Below are 21415 nucleotides of genomic sequence, written 5' to 3' on the forward strand. Positions count from 1 at the left end.
AGAAACTCTTTTATTCGTAAGATAAAGCAAAACGATTGATATGAAGTCAGCCTGTGAAGCAATCGTTTTCTGAATTCCATAGTTTCTAAAGAAGCGATTGCTTCAATGATTCTAGGAGCATTCAATGAATAACGTTTCGATGCAGCGGAGGAAGGTCCGAAGCCTGGAAGACATCAAGAAAGAAAGACGCAGGTATCAAAATTCAAAAGAAAAGACGAAGAGCAGTTGGATTTCTTCGAAGACAAAAATCTACGTTTATATAATACACGTCTTTGACTGAATCATTTTGGATGGTTTCCCCTTATAGAATAGTCTATTGGTATAGAGATATAAATACATACTAGATGTGTCCAATATTTGTAAAAGTATTATTTATGTTTTTTGTATCGTATTTTAAATTATTATTTTGTCATTTTTTACTATTTTTAACTCTAGTTAACATACATCATCATTCAAAAATATAGTAAACGATTAAGTTCTCTTTCTTAGGCAACGTACGATTAAATAGTAACGATAATTTCCGTAGTGTGAAAGCCAACAGATTCTTGTTTATGTCAGCATACAACATAATCGGGTAGATCCCTAACTTTAAGCTTAAATACAAAGGTTCTAGTATATGATAAATTACGGCAAAGCAGGGCAGATCTTTAATGTTATGGATCCTTTTGCATGTTAATTTCAGTTGAACTCCAATTTCGTCCCTGTTCGTAACCATGAACGACATATGTAGCGGCACGATACCATTCGCACGATGACACGACCAGCTTATTCGCGACACAATACTGTTTGTATATTGTTACGGAAGATGTTATCCTCCGACACAATATTCATACTACACATTGGTAAGATGTGCCGTGAGTGTGCTTCTTTATTATTACAACTTTTGTTGTAATAAGCAAATGCACCAGATATCTGGACCATGACGTAGTATGACTGTGAACGATATTGTGTTGTAATCGCGAAATGACTCAGCCGTATTATCGTATCAACAATATCGTATTGTAATATATCTTGTTCATGGTTAAAAGTAAATTAGCAGTAACCAGGCCCGGTCACATGACCGTTCTCAAAATTTAATTTAAAATTGTACATTCATTGTTATTTCGTACATCTAACTTTTGCAAACATTCTTATATTAATACAAATTGAAAAATCAATTGTCTAGATAATATAAGAATTTACATAAAGTCAGTTGAACAAAAAAATAACAATGAATGTGAAACTTTCGATTAAACATTGAAGCCGGTCATTTGATCTGTTCTTTTTAAAAAGATTGAAATCGGGCATAAGTAAACTTATGAATCTATATTTTTTAAAATTGTCGTAATTTAGTTCGTTTTCAAATGCGTATTTAAACCCCGACAAATTTTACCACAGACGAAAGAGAGGTCATTTTACTTTTTATAAAAACACGTTTATATTATAAAGAATGTAACTGTTACGGTAATTTTAAAAATATAAGAATTAATAAAATTGAATAATGCAAATCGAAATGAATGCAGAATTATTATAATTATTAAGAGCATTTAATCATTTAACACTAAACCTACCGACACTTCGTGTATACCTACCCTACCGTATGCGGTGAAAATGACCGGTGATGAAAGAAGTAATAGTTTTTATGATTTATCTTAGATAATGGTTAATTTCTAACTAAATGTATATAAAATGATGAACTTTCATAAAATTTCGTCCAAATTTACTTTTGTTTAATTTCAATTATAGTCTTAAATAAAATTACATTTTTATTTATATAGAGGTACATCTTATTCAACTTAGATGCATTTTTACAAATTATTTTATTACCAAATATACATTTGCCGCACATATATTTCCTGTATCTTAAACAAATTTTCGTAATTTTCTAATTGTTACAGTTTTTTACTTGACAAATTTTTTGTAGTAATGAATATGAACTTGTTGATAGTTATATTGTGTGGTTTTTTCCCGCGATTCTTTATATAAAAGTAATGTATGCACCAGGTTTATAACAATTTTGTGAATTCTCTGTAAATTGGCTCATATTGTAGATACCATTGCAAATTTATTGGTTCGTAAACGTTGGCTTCACTCACTCTTCTTATCAAATCCTATAAACCTCATAATTTCAGGAAAGTCATTCCTGCACATTGTTTTTGAAAAAAATGTAAGTCTCCAAATTTTATTCCATAAATACGAGACAATTAAATTTTTTACCTGATATGTACCGCGGGCATATAGTAGAGAAATAAATGCATCTAGTTTTGTTGCATCTAGCTCCCCCTTAGTTCCCAATGCTCTAAATGCTTGTTCTCCGTACTTTTTATTATATGATCCCTTTATACGGTGATCAATGATAAAGTAAAATGCCGTCTTTACTTGTCCTTATATTATATGCCATTTAGCATATGCCTAAAGATATTATGAACTTATATCCTGCCAGGTTTGGGAGTAGCATCTATTTCTTACCAAACTGTTCCATCAGACCCAGTTTCACTCTCTGCTCTCAACGATAGTTTCTTTCAATCTTGCCCTTACGTAAACGCTTATTTATAATATTCAACTCTGATTCGGTGGTAAATAGCTTTTCATGTGTTTCCATGTCGTTTTTAGTTAGCTGCTGATGTTTCTTGTTCGTCGTACACTGAACAGTCTTCTCCTATGTCCGTTATTTTTTTTTTTTAATCTTGACATTTCTAGGGTAGATATTTGTCATAAAATAATACCATGTACGGAATAAAAAATTATTGCCACATTTGATATGCTTTACTTTTCCATTTATAACAACTTTTCACAAGACGATCTGAGATGCTTTCTGGCTGAGTTTTGCAGATAACAAGTTTAGATGTCGACTAATTGACTTACAAGCCGAGATGTGTTCTTGTCGAAAAAACAATAGCAAGTAAAAATATGATCTGTGACGGCGATATTTATACGAAAATATTGATGAGTATTAACCGTTCTCCACCAACGTTACTCAAGGGTGGAGTTGGGAAAGCTTTTCCGATGATTTATATCACTGAGCAATAACCCTAAGAAATTTTTCGACTTTTAAAATGTTTGCAACAATGTACTGTAAAAAATGCTAAATTTTGTGGCAGTTCCTTAGGATTAACATGGGTTTGAGTTGATAGGCCTTGAAAGCTACTGGCTATATTGATCGTGGGATGGATAGTTGTATTACAAGATTAGGGGTGTAACAGCAGTTATTATTTGTTATTACTGATTTTGTTTGTTATCTGACATTTAGATAGCCTTTTCTTTGTACTGATTCCATTTATTTTCTCATTATGACCACTTATTGCTGATACAATGAATGTCGATCTACTTGGAATGCGTAGGTCCAATTCTTTTCACTATTCGCATCGACCTTCGGAAGAATTCTTACGCTTCCCATTACGTGATAGGATATCTCGCTGATGTACCTCGACGTTGTTAATTTTCCACTGGCATTCTTGGTTCAATATGATTGATAAATACATGTGAATGAACCGGTGAATGTATGTCTCTAAGAAGGAGAAGGATCAACTCCTACGTTAAGCTTATCAGGTAGGGACAGGCCCTGAGGTGACGGGGATGTTCGAGTTTCCAATTAATGATTCACAGGCAATAAAATAACAAAGTACGCAAAGTTTAAGAAAAGGAAAAAGTATGCTAATTCCAAAAAATTCCGCGCCGTTAGGTTGTTCTTGTCCATAAATTGTGGTCGTTTTCTAAAACTGTTTCTAATAACTGGAAAGTTTTAAAAACGTATTGTTGCACTGCAAAACATCTGCTTTGTGTGCAGCAAAGTGATATTTTGAACACAATATGCGTTTCAATAAATAATAATATTTGCCGTCTGAGTGGTTGTCACATGAAAATAAGTCATACAATAGGCTAAAAATACCGAACTTTAAATATGTGAAAATTTTGAAGGATTCCTAAGTGAAAAAGTTTTATATGTTGTCCGTATTTTCCATTCGTATAAGTGCCGAAAAAATGCCGGACGTTAATATGCTAATTTGCTAATGTAGGACATTGACAAATACAAAACACACGTATGTAGAGAACACCTTGTACTTACCAACTTTTGAAATTATTTACGAATGACATCCTCTTCTTTCGGAAAATGGTACAGTTGGTGCCATTCGTATGAACCGCTGTTGCATAGGCGCGAATATCCACTGACCTAACCATTTTCTGCGAATCCATGCCATAAAAGCTTGAAATAAGCTACAAAAAACAACGCACACATCCGTGAAGACGTATCTACAAAAGTAAAATGCAAGTTAATAAACACATAATTTAAAGTACTTAACAAAATAAAAACGAATGACAATTGAAATTAGGTAGAGATATTTTAGCTGGAAAATTTTTTAACTAAGAGAGACAACTCAGGCTATGAAATAACTGTTTGTGCTATGTATGTATTTCGTTGTATGCGGTGGATGAGAGACTGAATCTGCGTAAAATTTGTTTTTATAAATCTTGTGAAAAATTCCACGTTTACTGAGTATTTCTTCCCGTGAAGAAATCAAACATTTTTTCAAACGGTATCGAGCAATCATATTAACAAAATGCAGAAAGTGTCATTCTGATTGATTCATGTATCGATGTTCGACGTAGAACATTCATCCGTCGTAGAATGATATATAGAATACAATAATATATATAAAATACAAAAATCTTTACAACCTCCAGTTCATTACAAAATGTAAACGATTTCATTTTGATTAAACTATTCTTGGCGGAATAATCAATGGTTTTATGTAAAAAGAACAAATATTATATTGGTAACATTATCCTTTCTGATCTTGATTAAAGACATCATCTAGCAACTGTAACATATTTACTAACTGTCTGTGAGCTGTTTACTAGCGATGATGAAGAAAAACGGTTCTCCAACGGCTCTGTGAACGACATGTTCGTTCGTTGTCGAGGAAAAGCAAGAGACAAACGACACCATAATTTAGGGAGGAATTGACAATCGGAGTGGATTGATTATAATCTCATAATCAGCAGCATTTCTGGAATGGTATACGATGGTGGGGTAGAGTTTGTCTTCTGGCAGACAATGCTATAAAACACATTTTATTAATAAGATTTCAAAAGCATGGAATTAAAAAAAATTTTTAATATAAAATAGCGACTTTTTGTGTAAAAATATTGCCACCTGCAATTTTTCCCGACCAATTTTTTACGTGTTTTGAAGGCTAACTGAATTGGTCAATTGCCATCTTAGGGTAACCAATAGACGTGAGCGTTTACCTTCTTCTTCCATCAATCCTTTCTCATCCAATGAATTTGCAAACATTCCAATCGTCGTGGTACCCCCATCCTTACCTCGGAACTTCTAACGGATCTTAGGAAAAACAAATTTTACCCACATTTACTCGTCTGTCGTCTACCGCAGATAACCGAAAATGATGTTTGTCATATATAGATCATTATCTGAAATCGGACATGGATATTTTTATGCGTTACTTTATTTCTTTTTTATATACATGCTTCACTGCTTTCTTACATTTGTGCGACGAAGTATTCGCCTAGAGCTGCGTTATATTGAATAGTTCGCTTCGGGCTCTTATGTTATAACTTTGCAGAGAACGGTTAGATGAGTAAATATTTGTGTCTACGTCAAATGTAACAACAGTCGACATCGAGAATATCATGTGTATCACTTTCCGAAAGAAGACCATCCCCTTCATCAAGATTGAATTTGAAAAGTTGGTAAGTACAAAGTATTCGTACTGTGCATACGTGTGTTTTGTATCTGTTAATGTTCTAAATTAACACATTAACGGCCGCCGTTTTCTCGGTTAAATCTCGTTTCTGGCCACCATCCTTCTTAACCTTTTTGACATTTTCTGATAGCACTCATATGAACAAAGAATAGAGGCGACATATGAATGTTTCTAATATAAGTATCTAATGGTTCAAAAGTCTTGCGTTTATAAAGTTTGAAAATTTTAGCCTACTGCATAGCTTACTTTTACGTGATTTAAACGGTAAATTTTCTTATTTATTTAAACACATATTGTGTTCAGATTAACGGAATAGCGCAATACGATCAATATTGTGAGATCTTTCCGATTAAAATGAGTTAGCAAATATGCTTCGAACAATGTAGTGTCTGATGATATCTTTATTGTAAAAATGTAAGTAACGTGTTGGTAAAAGTTTCATCACAAATCAAGAATAAGAAAATTTAAATTTTGAATTGAAGTATTCAGCTTATCACAGGTCGTTCATATTTGTTGATTCTCAGTACCTCCTTGTCTTTCACTCACATTGTCCCTTTCTACGTTCGACACGTCTAGGACCTCAGTTTCGACATATAGAATTGTTTATGTATCTCCATTATCGCAACACTTGGATCCCGATTTCCGTACAATTACAAACTGTTTCCTGTATTATCAAAAAACGCAATAACAGTTGAGAAAGAGTTGTGTCTACAGACGAAGTTTAGCCAGCCCTTCAATTAAAATATATTCACAGTAGGAACATTTTAGCATTTTGATGATATCCTAGGATTTACAATAAAACAACTATATACCTTTTCTCTATTAAACATCTACTACTGACTACAGAAATAATGGCAAATAGTATTACTCGGTCCGAGACCGAATATCGACGAGGCAACAATACAACGATAAAACTTTCATATTATTACCAATATTTATGAAACATTCATCAACATGTCCGTCATATTTTTGTAATTAGGATGACGCGAAACACGATATAATTTGTTAAAATCGGCTAAGCATCGTAGGTTGTATCTGGTTTCCTCTCAGTCAGGCAATTTTAATATAAAACGAGATACCTCGTTTCGCGACATCAATATGCTTTCCTCCTTTTATCCATGTTATTTTCGTTTATTATTAATATGTATTATTCTTTTAACAGGCAATCTCTTCCTAAAATATTATACCTGCGACTCTTAAGAAGCATGGATGTCCGTGCCGATCATTGTTTACCCGAAATCATCAAACAAAATCATACAAAAAATACGAATAGAAGAGAAGGCATACTGTATCCGAACAACCAACAAATTTATTACAAAATAAAAGAGAAAGAGAAATTGTACAAGAAAGACGGCACGATATCGAAAAGCAGCTGGTCTGGAAAGAAGGGCAACGGGAAGAAGCACGACATCAATGCAACTACTATCACTACCAACAATAGCAAGAAGCGGATGAAGGGGGGATAAAATAAGCAGAAGAGAAAATGAATTATTTGGTACTATACCAATGCTAGACTATACAAGAGTACCGTTAAGGTAACGAGGATTCAATTGAACGGCCAGCAATTGAATCACAGACAACCTGCGACTTTGAAATTGGGGAAAGCCTGGGGAAGACTTTCCGAGAAATAGAATTGCAAAATGAACATGCTCTGCTGTTGAGAGAAAATAAAAATTTGAAAACACAAATAAAATATGTCAAATAAAACCTCTAAAGAACCGAAATGTCCAGAAATCAATTGCGTGAAGAGTTGAAGAGATTAGATGCCTTGAGGTGGAAACATTTATGTAAGTTCAAAAGGAAGTTCGGTGAAGAAAAAGTTGCAAAACGGCAGGCTAAGAGGCAGAAACTAAAAAATTTACTGCGCCAGTAAAAATTGTACGTCTAAAAAATTGCTTGAAGATGAATCACGACATCTTCTCGCAAAAAGAGGACGCTTCATCGTAGAGAGCGAAAATACGGTTTCCTGCTGACACAGGAAACTCTTTTATTCGTAAGATAAAGTAAAGCGATCGCTATGAAGTCAGCCTGTGAAACAATCGTTTTCTGAATTCCATAGTTTCTGAAGAATCGATTCCTTAAATGATTCCAGGAGCATTCAAAGAATAACTTTTCGATACAGCGGAGGAAGGTCCGAGACCGTGGAGACATCAAGAAAGAAAGACGCAGGTCTCAAAAGTTAAAAGAAAAGGCGAAGAGCAGTTGGGATTTCTTCGAAGACAGAAATCTACATTTATATAATACACGCCTTTGACTGAATCATTTTGGATGGTTTGTCTTTATAGAATAGTCTATTGGTATAGAGATATACAGACATATTAGATATGTCCAATATTTGTAAATGTATTATGTTCTTTGTTTCTTATTTTAAATTATTATATTGACATTAAGTACTATTTTTAACTGCGGACAGATTTTACCAGAGACGAGAGAGTTCATTTTACTTTTTATAAGAACACGTTTATACTATAAAGAATGTAACAGTTACGGTAATATTAAAAATATAAGAATTAATAAAATTCAATAATGCAACCCGAAATAAATGCATAATTATTATGACAATTATTAAGAGCATTTAATCATTTAACACTAAACCTACCGACACTTCGTGTATACCTACCCTACCGTGTGCGGTGAAAATGACCGGTGATGAAAGAAGTAATAGTTTTTATGATTTATCTTAGATAATGGTTAATTTCTAACTAAATCTATATAAAATGATGAACTTTCATAAAATTTCGTCCAAATTTACTTTTGTTTAATTTCAGTTATAGTCTTAAATAAAATTACACTTTTATTTATGTAGAGGTATATCTTATTTAACTTAGCTGCATTTTTACAAATTATTTTATTATCAAATATACATTTGCCGCAGAAATATTGCAACCATAATTTCCGCTGCGTTAAATGTGCAGGTATTCACCCCACTGATCAGTGCACTAAATCTCCAGAAACCCCTGCGAAGTGCATCCTCTGTCATGGAGAGCATCCTGCGAACTATAAAGGTTGCTCAGCCTACAAAACCTTGTACAAAAGTAAGTATCCTAAACCCAGAGTCAAACAGATAACCAACCAAGTACTCAGTCCTCAAAAATTCTCTACTCCTTCAATCTCCCATGCCCAGGCAGTTTAAGAAAATCAAAACAATCCGAAAATCCATAGTGACCATTCTCAAAATAGTGTTCCCAATTCACGAAACACGGAAAACTTCTCCAGACTCGAAAAATTAATCGAGAAACAATCAGAACAAATTAATAACTTACTATCGTTATTAACACTCATTATGGATAAATTAATACGCCCCGACGCAAAATAAAACCAAGACGCATAGCTCTTTGGAATGCCAACGGTCTAGCTCAACACTCTTCTTAGAACTCTTCTTAAAACAACAGCAAATCGACGTAATGCTCATATTTGAAACTTACTTCACCGACAAAAATTACCTGAAAATAAACGGTTATAACTTCTACCATACCATTCTGATTGATTCACGTATCGATGTTCGATGTAAAAGATTCATACGTCGTAGAATGATATATAGAATACAATAATATATATAAAATACAAAAATCTTTACAACCACCAGTTCTTTACAAAATGCAAAAGATTTCAATTTGATTAAACTATCCTTGGCAGAATAATCGATGGCTTTATATAAAAAGAATAAATATAAAATTGGTAACATTATCCTTTCCGAAGATGATTACAGACATCATCTAGCAATATTAGCATTTTAAATATGCTAGACAATATCTAGCATATTTAATAACTGTCTGTGAACTGTTTACTAGCGAAGATGAACGAAAACGGTTCTCCAACGGCTCTCTGTTCGGTCACACGGCATGTTCGCTCGTTGTCAAGGAAAAGCAACAGAGAAACGACAACATAATTTAGGGGGGAATGGACAATGGGAGTGGATTGGTTATAATTTCACAATCAGCACCATTTCTGGAATGGTAGATGATGGTGGGGTAGCGTTTGTCTTCTGACAGACAATGCTATAAAACACATTTTATTAATAAGATATCAAAAGCATGGAATTAAAAAAATTTTTCGGCATAAAATAGCGACTTTTTGTGTAAAAATATTGCCACCTGCAATTTTTCCCGACCTTACGTGTTTTGAGGGCTAATTGAATTGGTCAATTGCTATCATGGAATATCCAATAGACGTGAGCGTTTACCTTCTCCTTCCATGAATTCTTTCTCATCCAATGAATTTGCAAACATTCCAATCCGCGTGGTACCCCCATCCTTATCTCGGAATTTCTAACGAATCTTGGGAAAAACAAATTTTACGTAGGTTCACTCGTCTGTCGTCTACCGCAGATAACTGAAAATAATGTTTGTCATACATAGACCATTATCTGAAATCGAATATAGATATCTTTATGCGTTAATTTATTTTCTTTCTACATGCATCCTTTACCACTTCATTACATTTTTGCGACATCGTTATAGCCGACAGCTGCGTTCTATTGTGTAGTTTGCTTCAGGTTTTTATGTTATAATTTTCCAGAGAATGGTTAGATGAGTAAATATTTGCGTCTACATCAAATGTAACAACAGTCGACATCGAGAATATCATCTGTATCACTTTCCGAAAGAAGACCATCCCCTTCATAAAGATTGAATTTGAAAAGTTGGTAAGTACAAAGTATTCGTACTGAGCATACGTGTGTTTTGTATCTGTTAATGTTCTAAATTAACACATTAACGGCCGGCGTTTTCTCGGTTAAATCTCGTTTCTGGCCACCATCCTTCTTAACCTTTTTGACATTTTCTGATAGCACTCATATGAACAAAGAATAGAGGCAACATATGAATGTTTCTAATATAAGTATCCAGTGGTTCAAAAGTCTTACGTTTATAAAGTTTGGAAATTTTAGCCTACTGCATAGCTTACTTTTACGTGATAATCATTTAAACGCTAAATTTTATTATTTATTTAAACACATATTGTGTTCAGAATGACGGAATATCGCTTTACGATCAATATTGTGAGATCTTTCCGATTAAAATGAGTTAGCAAATATGCTTCGAACAATGTAGTATCTGATGATATTTTTATTATAAAAATGTAAGTAACGTGTTGGTAAAAGTTTCATCACAAATCAGGAATAAGGAAATTTAAATTTTGAATTGAACTATTCAGCTTATCACAGGTCGTTCATATTTGTTGATTCTCAGTACCTCCTTCTCCTTCACTCGCATTGTCCCTTTTTACGTTCGACAAGTCTAGGATCTCAGTTTCGACATTTAGAATAGTTTATGTATCTCCATTATCGCAACACTTGAATCCCGATTTCCGTACAATTACAAAATGTTTCCTGTATTATCCAAAAACGCAATATCAGTTGAGAAAGTGTTGTGTCTGCAGAAGAAGTTTAGCCAGTCCTTCAATTAAAATATATTCACAGTAGGGACATTTTAGCATTTTGATGATATCCTAGGATTTACAATAAAACAACTATATACCTTTTCTCTATTAAACATCTACTACTGACTACAGAAATAATGGCAGATAGTATTACTCGATCCGAGACCGAATATCAACGAGGCAACAATATTATTACCTTTCATATTATTACCAATGTTTATGAAACTTTCATCAACATGTCAGTCATATTTTTGTAATTAAGATGACACGAAACACGATATAATTTGTTAAAATCGGCTAAGCATCGTAAGTTGTATCTGATTTCCTCTCAGTCAGGCAATTTTAATATAAAACGAGATACCTCGTCTCGCGACATCAATATGCTTTCCTCCTTTTATCCATGTTACTTTCGTTTATTATTAATATGTATTATTCTTTTAACAGGCAATCTCTTCCTAAAATATTATACCTGCGACCCTTTAAGAAGCATGGATGCCCGAGCCGATCATTGTTTACCCGAAATCATCAAACAAAATCATACAAAAAATACGAATAGAAGAGAAATCATACTGTATCCGAACAATCAACAAATTTACTACAAAATATAAGAGAAAGAGAAATTGTGTAAGAAAGACGGCACGATATCGAATAGCAGCTGGTCTGAAAAGAAGGGCTAGGGGAAGAAACAGGACATCAATGCAACTACTATCACTACCAGCAATAGCAAGAAGCGGATGAAGGGGGGATAAAATAATTAGAAGAAGAAAATGAATTATTTAGTTATATACCAATGCTAGACTATACAAGAGTACCGTTAAGATAACGAGGATTCAATTGAACGGCTAGCGATTAAATCGCAGACAAGTTCATTTTAAGGAAAGCCTAGGGAAAACATTCCGAGTAATAGAATTGCAAAATGAACATGCTCTGCTGTTTGAGAGAAAATACAAATTTGAAAGCACAAATAAAATATGTCAAATAAAACCTCTAAAGAAGCGAAATGTCCAGAAGTCAATTGCGTGAGAAGTTGAAGAGGTTAGATGTCTTGAGGTGGAAACATTTATGAAAGGTCAAAATACATGCTCAAGTTCGGTGAAGAAAAGGTTGCAAAACGATGGGCTAAGAGACAGAAACTAAGAAATTTACTGCACCAGAAAAAATTGTACAACTAAAAAATTCCTTGAAGATGAATCACGACATCTTCCACCAAAAAGAGGACGCTTCGTCGTAGAAAGCGAAGATGCTGTTTCCTGCTGACCCCGGAAACTCTTTTACTCGTAAGATAAAGGAAAACGATCGCTATGAAGTCAGCCTGTGAAACAATCGTTTTCTGAATTCCATAGTTTCTGAAGAATCGATGCCTTCAATGATTCCAGGAGCATTCAAAGAATAATGTCTCGATACAGCGGAGGAAGGTCTGAGGCCTGGAAGACATCAAGAAAGAAAGACGCATGTCTCAAAAGTCAAAAGAAAAGGCGAAGAGCAGTTGGGATTTCCTCCAAGACAGAAATCTACATTTATATAATACACGTATTTGACTGAATCATTTTGGATGGTTTCCCTTTATAGAATAGTCTGTTGGTATAGGGATATACATACATATTAAATATGTCCAATATTTCTAAATGTATTATTTATGTTCTTTGTTTCTTATTTTAAATTATTATATTAACATTAAGTACTATTTTTAACTGCGGACAGATTTTACCAGAAACGAGGGAGAGATCATTTTACATTTTATAAGAACACGTTTATACTATAAAGAATGTAACAGTTACGGTAATATTAAAAATATAAGAATTAATAAAATTCAATAATGCAACCCGAAATGAATGCATAATTATTATGACAATTATTAAGAGCATTTAATCATTTAACACTAAACCTACCGACACTTCGTGTATACCTACCCTACCGTGTGCGGTGAAAATGACCGGTGATGAAAGAAGTAATAGTTTTTATGATTTATCTTAGATAATGGTTAATTTCTAACTAAATGTATATAAAATGATGAACTTTCATAAAATTTCGTCCAAATTTACTTTTGTTTAATTTCAATTATAGTCTTAAATAAAATTACACTTTTATTTATATAGAGGTACATCTTATTCAACTTAGATGCATTTTCACAAATTATTTTATTATCAAATATACATTTGCCGCACATATATTTCCTGTATCTTAAACAAATTTTCGTAATTTTCTAATTGTTACAGTTTTTTACTTGACAAATTTTTTGTAGTAATGAATATGAACTTGTTGATAGTTATATTGTATGGTTTTTTCCCGCGATTCTTTATATAAAAGTAATGTATGCACCAGGTTTATAACAATTTTGTGAATTCTCTGTAAATTGGCTCATATTGTAGATACCATTGCAAATTTATTGGTTCGAAAACGTTGGCTTCAGTCACTCTTCTTATCAAATCCTATAAACCTCATAATTTCAGGAAAGTCATTCCTGCACATTGTTTTTGAAAAAAATGTAGGTCTCCAAATTTTATTCCACAAATACGAGACAGTTAAATTTTTTACCTGATATGTACCGCGGGCATATAGTAGAGAAATAAATGCATCTAGTTTTGTTGCATCTAGCTCCCCCTTAGTTCCCAATGCTCTAAATGCTTGTTCTCCGTACTTTTTATTATATGATCCCTTTATACGGTGACCAATGGTAAAATAAAATGCCGTCTTTACTTGTCCTTTCATTATATGCCATTTAGCATATGCCTAAAAATATTATGAACTTATATCCTGCCAGGTTTGGGATTAGCATCTATTTCTTACCAAACTGTTCCATCAGACCCAGTTTCACTCTCTGCTCTCAACGATAATTTCTTTCAATCTTGCCCTTACGTAAACCCTTATTTATAATATTCAACTCTGATTCGGTGGTAAATAGCTTTTCATATGTTTCCATACCGTTGTCGGTTGCTGACAGATTCTTGTTCATCGTAAACTGAAGAGTGTTCTTCTATGTCCATAATTTTTTTTTTTTTTTAAATCTTTTCATTTCTAGGATAGATATTTATCACAGAATAATACCATGTACGGAATACAAAATTACTTTTCCTTTTATAAAACGACCGTTTGGTACGATCGTTCGCGGAGAGACGCGGTCGCAAGGAAAACGCATGGGCGAGAGGCGTAAATTCTCGCTACGATTCTAATAATTGACACCGCGAATTTGTCGTTCTCCTGTTTCGATTAAGATAACAGAAGTGATTCAAATGAGTTTAACACTGAATTAACAGGGTTAATATAAAACTTGTATATTTAACAATATTTAAAATTATATAATGGACACGTCTCAAATTATTTAATGATAAATACAATTAGTTTGTTAGTAATTCGACCCGACTTTATGATAGTTTTCGAAGTATTTGTTAGACTAAGCGACCCGGATTTTATTCGTCCGAACCTCTCCATGCATTCCGTTTGACTAAGCGGCTTTGACTTTATTCGTCTAGACCTCTCGATGCATAACGTTTGAATCCTCAAATGATACTGTTGCCCTTCGATTTTTTCTTTGTGTTCTGTGGGAGACGACCCCCACTACGCTCGGGTCACGTCACCGTGCGCGCCTATAATCGCGTATGACACCTTCTTCGTGTAGATGAAATAACGGACCGAAAGCGAATCGACGTTTCTAGAACTCGCTGCTTGATGACAACTATGCGCTTGTCGCTACATTGTATATATTTCGCCGGTCCTATAAGACGATCTCTCTGCAACATTGTAGTACCACGAGCGATGGTTAAGGTGTAACATCAATCCACATCAGAGGCCAGGTCACACACCGTGGGCAAGATGGCAACCACGTGTCTGCACATCCTTGGCGCGTATCCTCAGTAGTCTTAAGGACCCACCATGGGTCTTGGCATTTTCATATTAAGATCCTTCAGACCATACAAGTATCTTTTGTTTCCTCAGTTTTCCTCACGTTTGGTATCTTCCGTTAGGAACTTTCTCTCGAGGGCGACTAAAACCTTCCTGGTCCACCAACCTTCTTATTATCCAATCGAAAGCGGTATCTACTGCCCTCACTTTCCTAACCAAAATTGTCATCAACAAATACGATGGTCCCGTGTCCTTAGACACACCCACCCCCAGCTTTCCTCAGACACAGTACCGTCAGTAAAACTCACTTATTCTGTATCCTTAGAATAGTCAACATATCTTTACCGGTTTCTACCCTCAGACCAGTTGCGTACTTGATCAGTGTGTACTCAATTGTGAATATTAAGCGAAAAATAAAGTTTAATAAAAAAAATAAAGTTAATAGTTGCGTTACGGCTCAGCTATCTTGTTTTCTTCATATAACCCACAAGTTTACGTGACAAGGGACACGGCTTATGGTAAGCCTCGTGGCGTAACAGTATTTATTTGTGCTACATATGTATTTCGTTGTCTGCGGTAGACTACAGACTGAATCTGCGTAAAATTTGTTTTTATAAATCTTGTGAAAAATTCCACGTTTACTGAGTATTTCTTCCCGTGAAGAAACCAAACATTTTTTCAAACGGTATCGAGGAATCATATTAACAAAACGCAAAAAGTGTCATTCTGATTGATTCATGTATGGATGTTCGATGTAGAAGATTCATCCGTCGTAGAATGATATGAAGAATACAATAATATATATAGAATACAAAAATCTTTACAATTTCCAGTTCTTTACAAAATGCAAACGATATCATTTTGATTGAAGTATCCTTGGCAGAATAATCGATGGTTTTATGTAAAAAGAATAAATATTAAATTGCTAACATTATCCTTTCCGAACTTGATTAAAAACATCATCTAGCAAATATAACATATTTAATAACTGTCTGTGAGTTGTTTACTAGCGAAGATGAAGAAAACGGTTCTCCAATGGTTCTGTGAACAGCATGTTCGTTCGTTGTCGAGGAAAAACAAGAGACAAACGACAACATAATTTAGGGAGGAATTGACAATCGGAGTGGATTGATTATAATCTCATAATCAGCAGCATTTCTGGAATGGTATACGATGGTGGGGTAGCGTCTGTCTTCTAGCAGACAATGTTGTAAAACACATTTTATTGATAAGATTTCAAAAGCATGGAATTAAAAAACCTTTTAATATAAAATAGCGACTGTTTGTATAAAAATATTGCCACCTGCAATTTTTCCCAACTTTACGTGTTTTCAAGGCTAATTGAATCGGTCAGTTGCTACCTTAGGGTAACCAATAGACGTTAGCGTTTACCTTCTTATTCCATCAATCCTTTCTCATCCAATGAATTTGCAAACATTCCAATCCGCGTGCTACCCCCATCCTTACCTCGGAACTTCTAACGAATCTTGGGAAAAACAAATTTTACCCAGATTTACTCGTCTGTCGTCTACCGCACATAACCGAACCTAATGTTTGTCGAAGAAAAAAAACATCATTTCTTATATGGATTTTTCCTTATTCTATTTAATTTTGTCCTTTTTTATTTCATTTCTCGCGCTTTTCTCTTTTTGCGACGTCGTGTACCCCGAATGCTGCGAAACTTGCGGGGACTGATTCCGTGAGAAAATATTTACGTGTACATCGATGTAACAACAGTCGACATCGAGAATATCATCTGTATCACTTTCCGAAAAAAGACAATCCCCTTCATAAAGAATGAATTTGAAAAGTTGGTAAGTACATAGTATACTGTGCATACGTGTGTTTTGTATCTGTTAATGTTCTAAATTAACACATTAACGGCCGGCATTTTCTCGGTTAAATCTCGTTTCTGGCCACCATCCTTCTTAACCTTTTCGACATTTTCTGATATTACTCATATCAACAGAGAATAGAGCCGACATAAAAATGTTTCTAATATAGGTATGCAGTGGTTCAAAAGTCTTGCGTTTATAAAGTTTGGAAATTTTAGCCTACTGCATAGCTTACTTTTACGTGATTTAAACGGTAAATTTTATTATTTATTTAAACACATATTGTGTTCAGAATAACGGAATATCGCTATACGGTCAATATTGTGAGATCATTCCGATTGAAATGAGTTAGCAAATATGCTTCGAACAATGAAGTGTCTGATGATATTTTTGTTATAAAAATGTAAGTAACGTGTTGGTAAAAGTTTCATCACAAATCAAGAATAAGAAAATTTAAATTTTGAATTGAACTATTCAGCTTATCACAGGTCGTTCATATTTGTTGATTCTCAGTCCCTCCTTCTCCTTCACTCGCATTGTCCCTTTTTACGTTCGACACGTCTAGGATCTCAGTTTCGACATTTAGAATAGTTTATGTATCTCCATTATCGCAACACTTGAATCCCGATTTTCGTACAATTACAAAATGTTTCCTGTATTATCCAAAAACGCAATAACAGTTGAGAAAGTGTTGTGTCTGCAGAAGAAGTTTAGCCAGTCCTTCAATTAAAATATATTCGCAGTAGGGACATTTTAGCATTTTGATGATATCCTAGGATTTACAATAAAACAACTATATACCTTTTCTCTATTAAACATCTACTACTGACTACAGAAATAATGGCAGATAGTATTACTGGATCCGAGACCGAATATCGACGAAGCAACAATACAACAATAAAACTTTCAGATCATTACCAATGTTTATGAAACTTTCATCAACATGTCAGTCATATTTTTGTAATTAGGATGACACGAAACACGATATAATTTGTTAAAATCGGCTAAGTATCGTAGGTTTCTTCGTAAACGAAAGACGACACAATACGGAGGAGACGATCGCTGAAAAAGCGAGTCTCGCAAGTTTTCACCCTATGATTTTACGTCCCAGCGCGCCCTGAAACTTCGGAGCAAGCAGGCGAATCCGTTTCTGTTCCACATACAGCTCAGTTTTTTCTTCAATAACTGATATCTTTGATGTTTATCTAAAACGTAAATACATTGTAATTCTTTTTATCTCAAATGGAAGTAAATGTCAAATAAAGTACTATACGATATTTGTATCTGGTTTCCTCTCGGTCAGGCAATTTTAATATAAAACGAGATACCTCGTCTCCCAGTCACATCAATATGCTTTACTCGTTTTATCCATGTTACTTTCGCTTATTATTAATATGTACTATTCCTTTAACAGGCAATCTCTTCCCAAAATATTATATCTGCGACTCTTTAAGAAGCATGGAAGTTCGTGCCGATCATTGTTTACCCGAAATCATCAAACAAAATCATACAAAAAATACGAATAGATGAAAAAGCATACTGTATCCGAACAACCAATAAATTTATTACAAAATAAAAGAGAAAGAGAAAGAAAAGATGTACAAGAAAGGCAGCACGTTATCGAAAAACAGCTGATCAGAAAAGAAGGGCAAGAGCAAGAAAAACGACATCTATGCAACTACTACCGCTTGCAACAATAACAAGAGGCGGATGAAGGAGGGATAAAATAATAATAAGAAGAAAATGAATTATTTGTTAATATACCAATGCTAGACTATACAAGAGTACCGTTAAGGTAACGAGGATTCAATTGAACGGCTAGCAATTGAATCGCAGGCAAGCTGCGACGTTCATATTAAGGAAAGCCTAAGGAAAACATTCCGAGAAATAGAATTGCAAAATGAACATGCTCTGCTGTTGAAAGAAAATAAAAATTTGGAAGCACAAATAAAATATGTCAAATAAAACGTCGAAAGAACCCAATTGTCCACAGAACAATTGCGTAAAAAGTTGAAGAGATTAGATATCTTGAGGTAGGAACAATTATATAAGGTCAAAATACATGCTCAACTACGGAGAAAAAGAAGTTGGAAAAAGATGGGCTAAGAAACAGAAATTAAAAAATATACTGCAGCAAAACAATCACTATGAAATCAGCCTATGAAACTATCGTTTTCTGAATTCCATAGTTTCTAAAGAATCGATTCCTTCAATGATTCTAGGAGCATTCAAAGTATATCTCTTCGTTACAGTCGAGGAAGATCTGCGGTCGAAAAGACATCAAGAAAGAAAGGCGCAGGTCTCAAACGTCAAAAGAAAAGGCGAAGAGCTGTTGGGATTTCCTCTAAGGCAGAAATATACACTTAAAGAATACAAGTTTTTGACTGAATCGTTTTGGATTGTTTTCCTTTATAGATCTATTTCTATAGAGATATACATACATATTAGTTATGTTCAATATTTGTAAATATGTTATTTATTTTCTTTGTTTTTGTTACTAAATTATTATATACATTTTGTACTATTTTTAATTCTACTTTGTATGTATCATAGTTCAAAAATATAGTAAATGATGAATTTCTCTTTCTAAGGCAACGTACGATTTATTAATTAGTTTCATTCTTGCGCTATTTTGTTATTCTCATACTTGTCTATCTCGGATAGAAGAGTAGATATGAACTTTTTTGTAAAATCGTACGATTAAATAGGTTTCCGTAGTGTGAAACCCAACAGGTTTTTGTTTATGTAGTGTACAACCAAATAGGGTAGATCCCTAACCTTCAGTTTAAATACATAGGTTCTTGTATATGCTAAATTACGACCAAGCAGGGCGGATCTTTAATTTTATAGATCCTTTAGTACGTTAATTTGAGTTGAACTTAGCACTCGGCCGCATGGTGCAGCACTAGTACGGGAACAAGCAGATCCATAAGAGCGAGCACTCCAATTTCCTCTCCGTTCGTAACCATGGACGACATATGTAACGGCTCGATACCATTCGCGCGATGACACGAACAGCTTATTTGCGACACAATACTGTTTGTATATTGTCGAGGAAGATGTTATCCCCCGACACAATATTCGTACTACAACGTGGTTACGATGTCCCGTGACTCCGTTTTTCTGTAATTGCAATTTTTGTTTTAATAAGCAAGCGCACAAGATATCTCGTCCGTGACGTAGTATAACTATGAACGATTTCTATCACAATCGTGAAATGTCTCGTTTGTAGTTGCGAAGTAGTTAAAAGCATATTAAGAAAGCTTAAAAACTCTACTAACAATATAAACTCTTTTTGAAAGGATTAAAAGCGGCCCTTTGTAAACTTATGAATCAGTACTGTTCAAAACTGTCGCAATTTGGGTATTTAAATCCGTACAAATTATTTAAACAGGGTGGCCAGCGCAACGGCCGCTACAAACTAATAAACACTCCTGATAACCTGATAAAAAGATATTCTCAACTAAAGTTAATTATTGACGAATTTAAAATAAATTGCATTACAAAAAAATATGAAAAAGGTTTCGGATAAAGGGTAGTGTCCAAACTGCAAAATTTGTTACCTGAATGTGGCGTTTCGGAGGTATCTTAGATCGCTAAATCCGAAACATTTTTCACGGAAATGAACAGTTCGGAATATTCGAACTTATTAATATTTGGTGATCAAAGGTCTTAACTGTAGAAATTCGCGTAAGACCGTGATTACATAAAGAGGCAAAATAAATGATGACACAACCAACGAGAACGTTCCAAATGCGTACAGGATAATCTATGCAGTAAGTTAAAAGTACCAAATTTTCAGAAAAGGTATATCGTTGAAATCTATGAGTACGTCACACGTGACCAGGTTGGCCACGCGTTTTTTTTACGCGTTATTTTCTTGAAAACCGAACCTTATTTTCGACTGCAACAACTTCAAAACCTCTCAAATTTTTTTCATTAAAAAGTCTCAAGGTCACTTTTACATGTTTTCTTAAATATGCATAATTATTTCTATAAGTTGTTGTGGATAACGTTAAGACAAATTCAGGAATAACAAATCAGCTTATCTTTTTTTAATAATTTGCTTACATCATTCCGAAACGAAATAAGGTTTTTTATTGAACGTGCAAAATCATCTCGCTATTTAACTCAGGAGAAATGTCATCGATCAACATGCTCGTTTGCATTTTGTGTTCGTGTATGTATATATACGCTTGTTATACACATATACCGCCGGCTTAGTTCTGATGACAGATCACGCGTAAAGACTCGACGTTATCATCGTGACATAATTAGCAGTATTTACTTCTGAGTTGACTAATGAGAGAATGGATACTTTGTGACTAAATGTATTATAAGGATTAAGCACACTTGTCATACACTTGTTCATAGCATGTAATTGTATTATTATCGAACATCTAATACGCATTCTCCAATTGCATGCCACCTTCGATATAGCCGCGACATAGAATTCTAAATGTTCTAATTTGTTCATTAAGTTCGGATGCGTAAAAGCAAATAAATTTTGGAACACTATATAGTTCTGCATTTATCTAACTTCAAAGTTCTTCGATTATGTTAATGTGTGTTTTGTAAACTGTTGATTATAAATATCCTGACAAGTATGTAAATCGTTAACATCGACATAAATAATTGTCACACTGACAAGTTCAG

The 21415-nt window shown here is 34.1% G+C and overlaps 5 long non-coding RNA genes across 5 annotated transcripts; 3 read left to right on the forward strand and 2 right to left on the reverse strand.

Annotated features, from left to right (window-relative positions):
- Positions 1-372: 372 nt before the first annotated feature.
- On the reverse strand, positions 373-20362 carry LOC138188869 (uncharacterized). Its single transcript, XR_011175720.1, has 2 exons — positions 19440-20362; positions 373-480 (listed from the first exon to the last, which is right to left on the reverse strand). It is a non-coding gene; the product is annotated as an uncharacterized LOC138188869 (long non-coding RNA).
- On the reverse strand, positions 3364-16000 carry LOC138188870 (uncharacterized). The gene is made up of 3 exons (XR_011175721.1): positions 15914-16000; positions 4046-4161; positions 3364-3711 (listed from the first exon to the last, which is right to left on the reverse strand). It is a non-coding gene; the product is annotated as an uncharacterized LOC138188870 (long non-coding RNA).
- Positions 4174-7758, forward strand: LOC138188865 (uncharacterized). The gene is made up of 2 exons (XR_011175715.1): positions 4174-5691; positions 6868-7758. It is a non-coding gene; the product is annotated as an uncharacterized LOC138188865 (long non-coding RNA).
- LOC138188867 (uncharacterized) lies at positions 9550-12290 on the forward strand. The gene is made up of 2 exons (XR_011175718.1): positions 9550-10350; positions 11529-12290. It is a non-coding gene; the product is annotated as an uncharacterized LOC138188867 (long non-coding RNA).
- LOC138188868 (uncharacterized) lies at positions 16570-19349 on the forward strand. Its single transcript, XR_011175719.1, has 2 exons — positions 16570-16738; positions 18174-19349. It is a non-coding gene; the product is annotated as an uncharacterized LOC138188868 (long non-coding RNA).
- Positions 20363-21415: the final 1053 nt, after the last annotated feature.

This window comes from Bombus flavifrons, chromosome 17, assembly GCF_040668555.2.
Source record: "Bombus flavifrons isolate JBK064 chromosome 17, iyBomFlav1_principal, whole genome shotgun sequence".
Taxonomy (NCBI): domain Eukaryota; kingdom Metazoa; phylum Arthropoda; class Insecta; order Hymenoptera; family Apidae; genus Bombus; species Bombus flavifrons.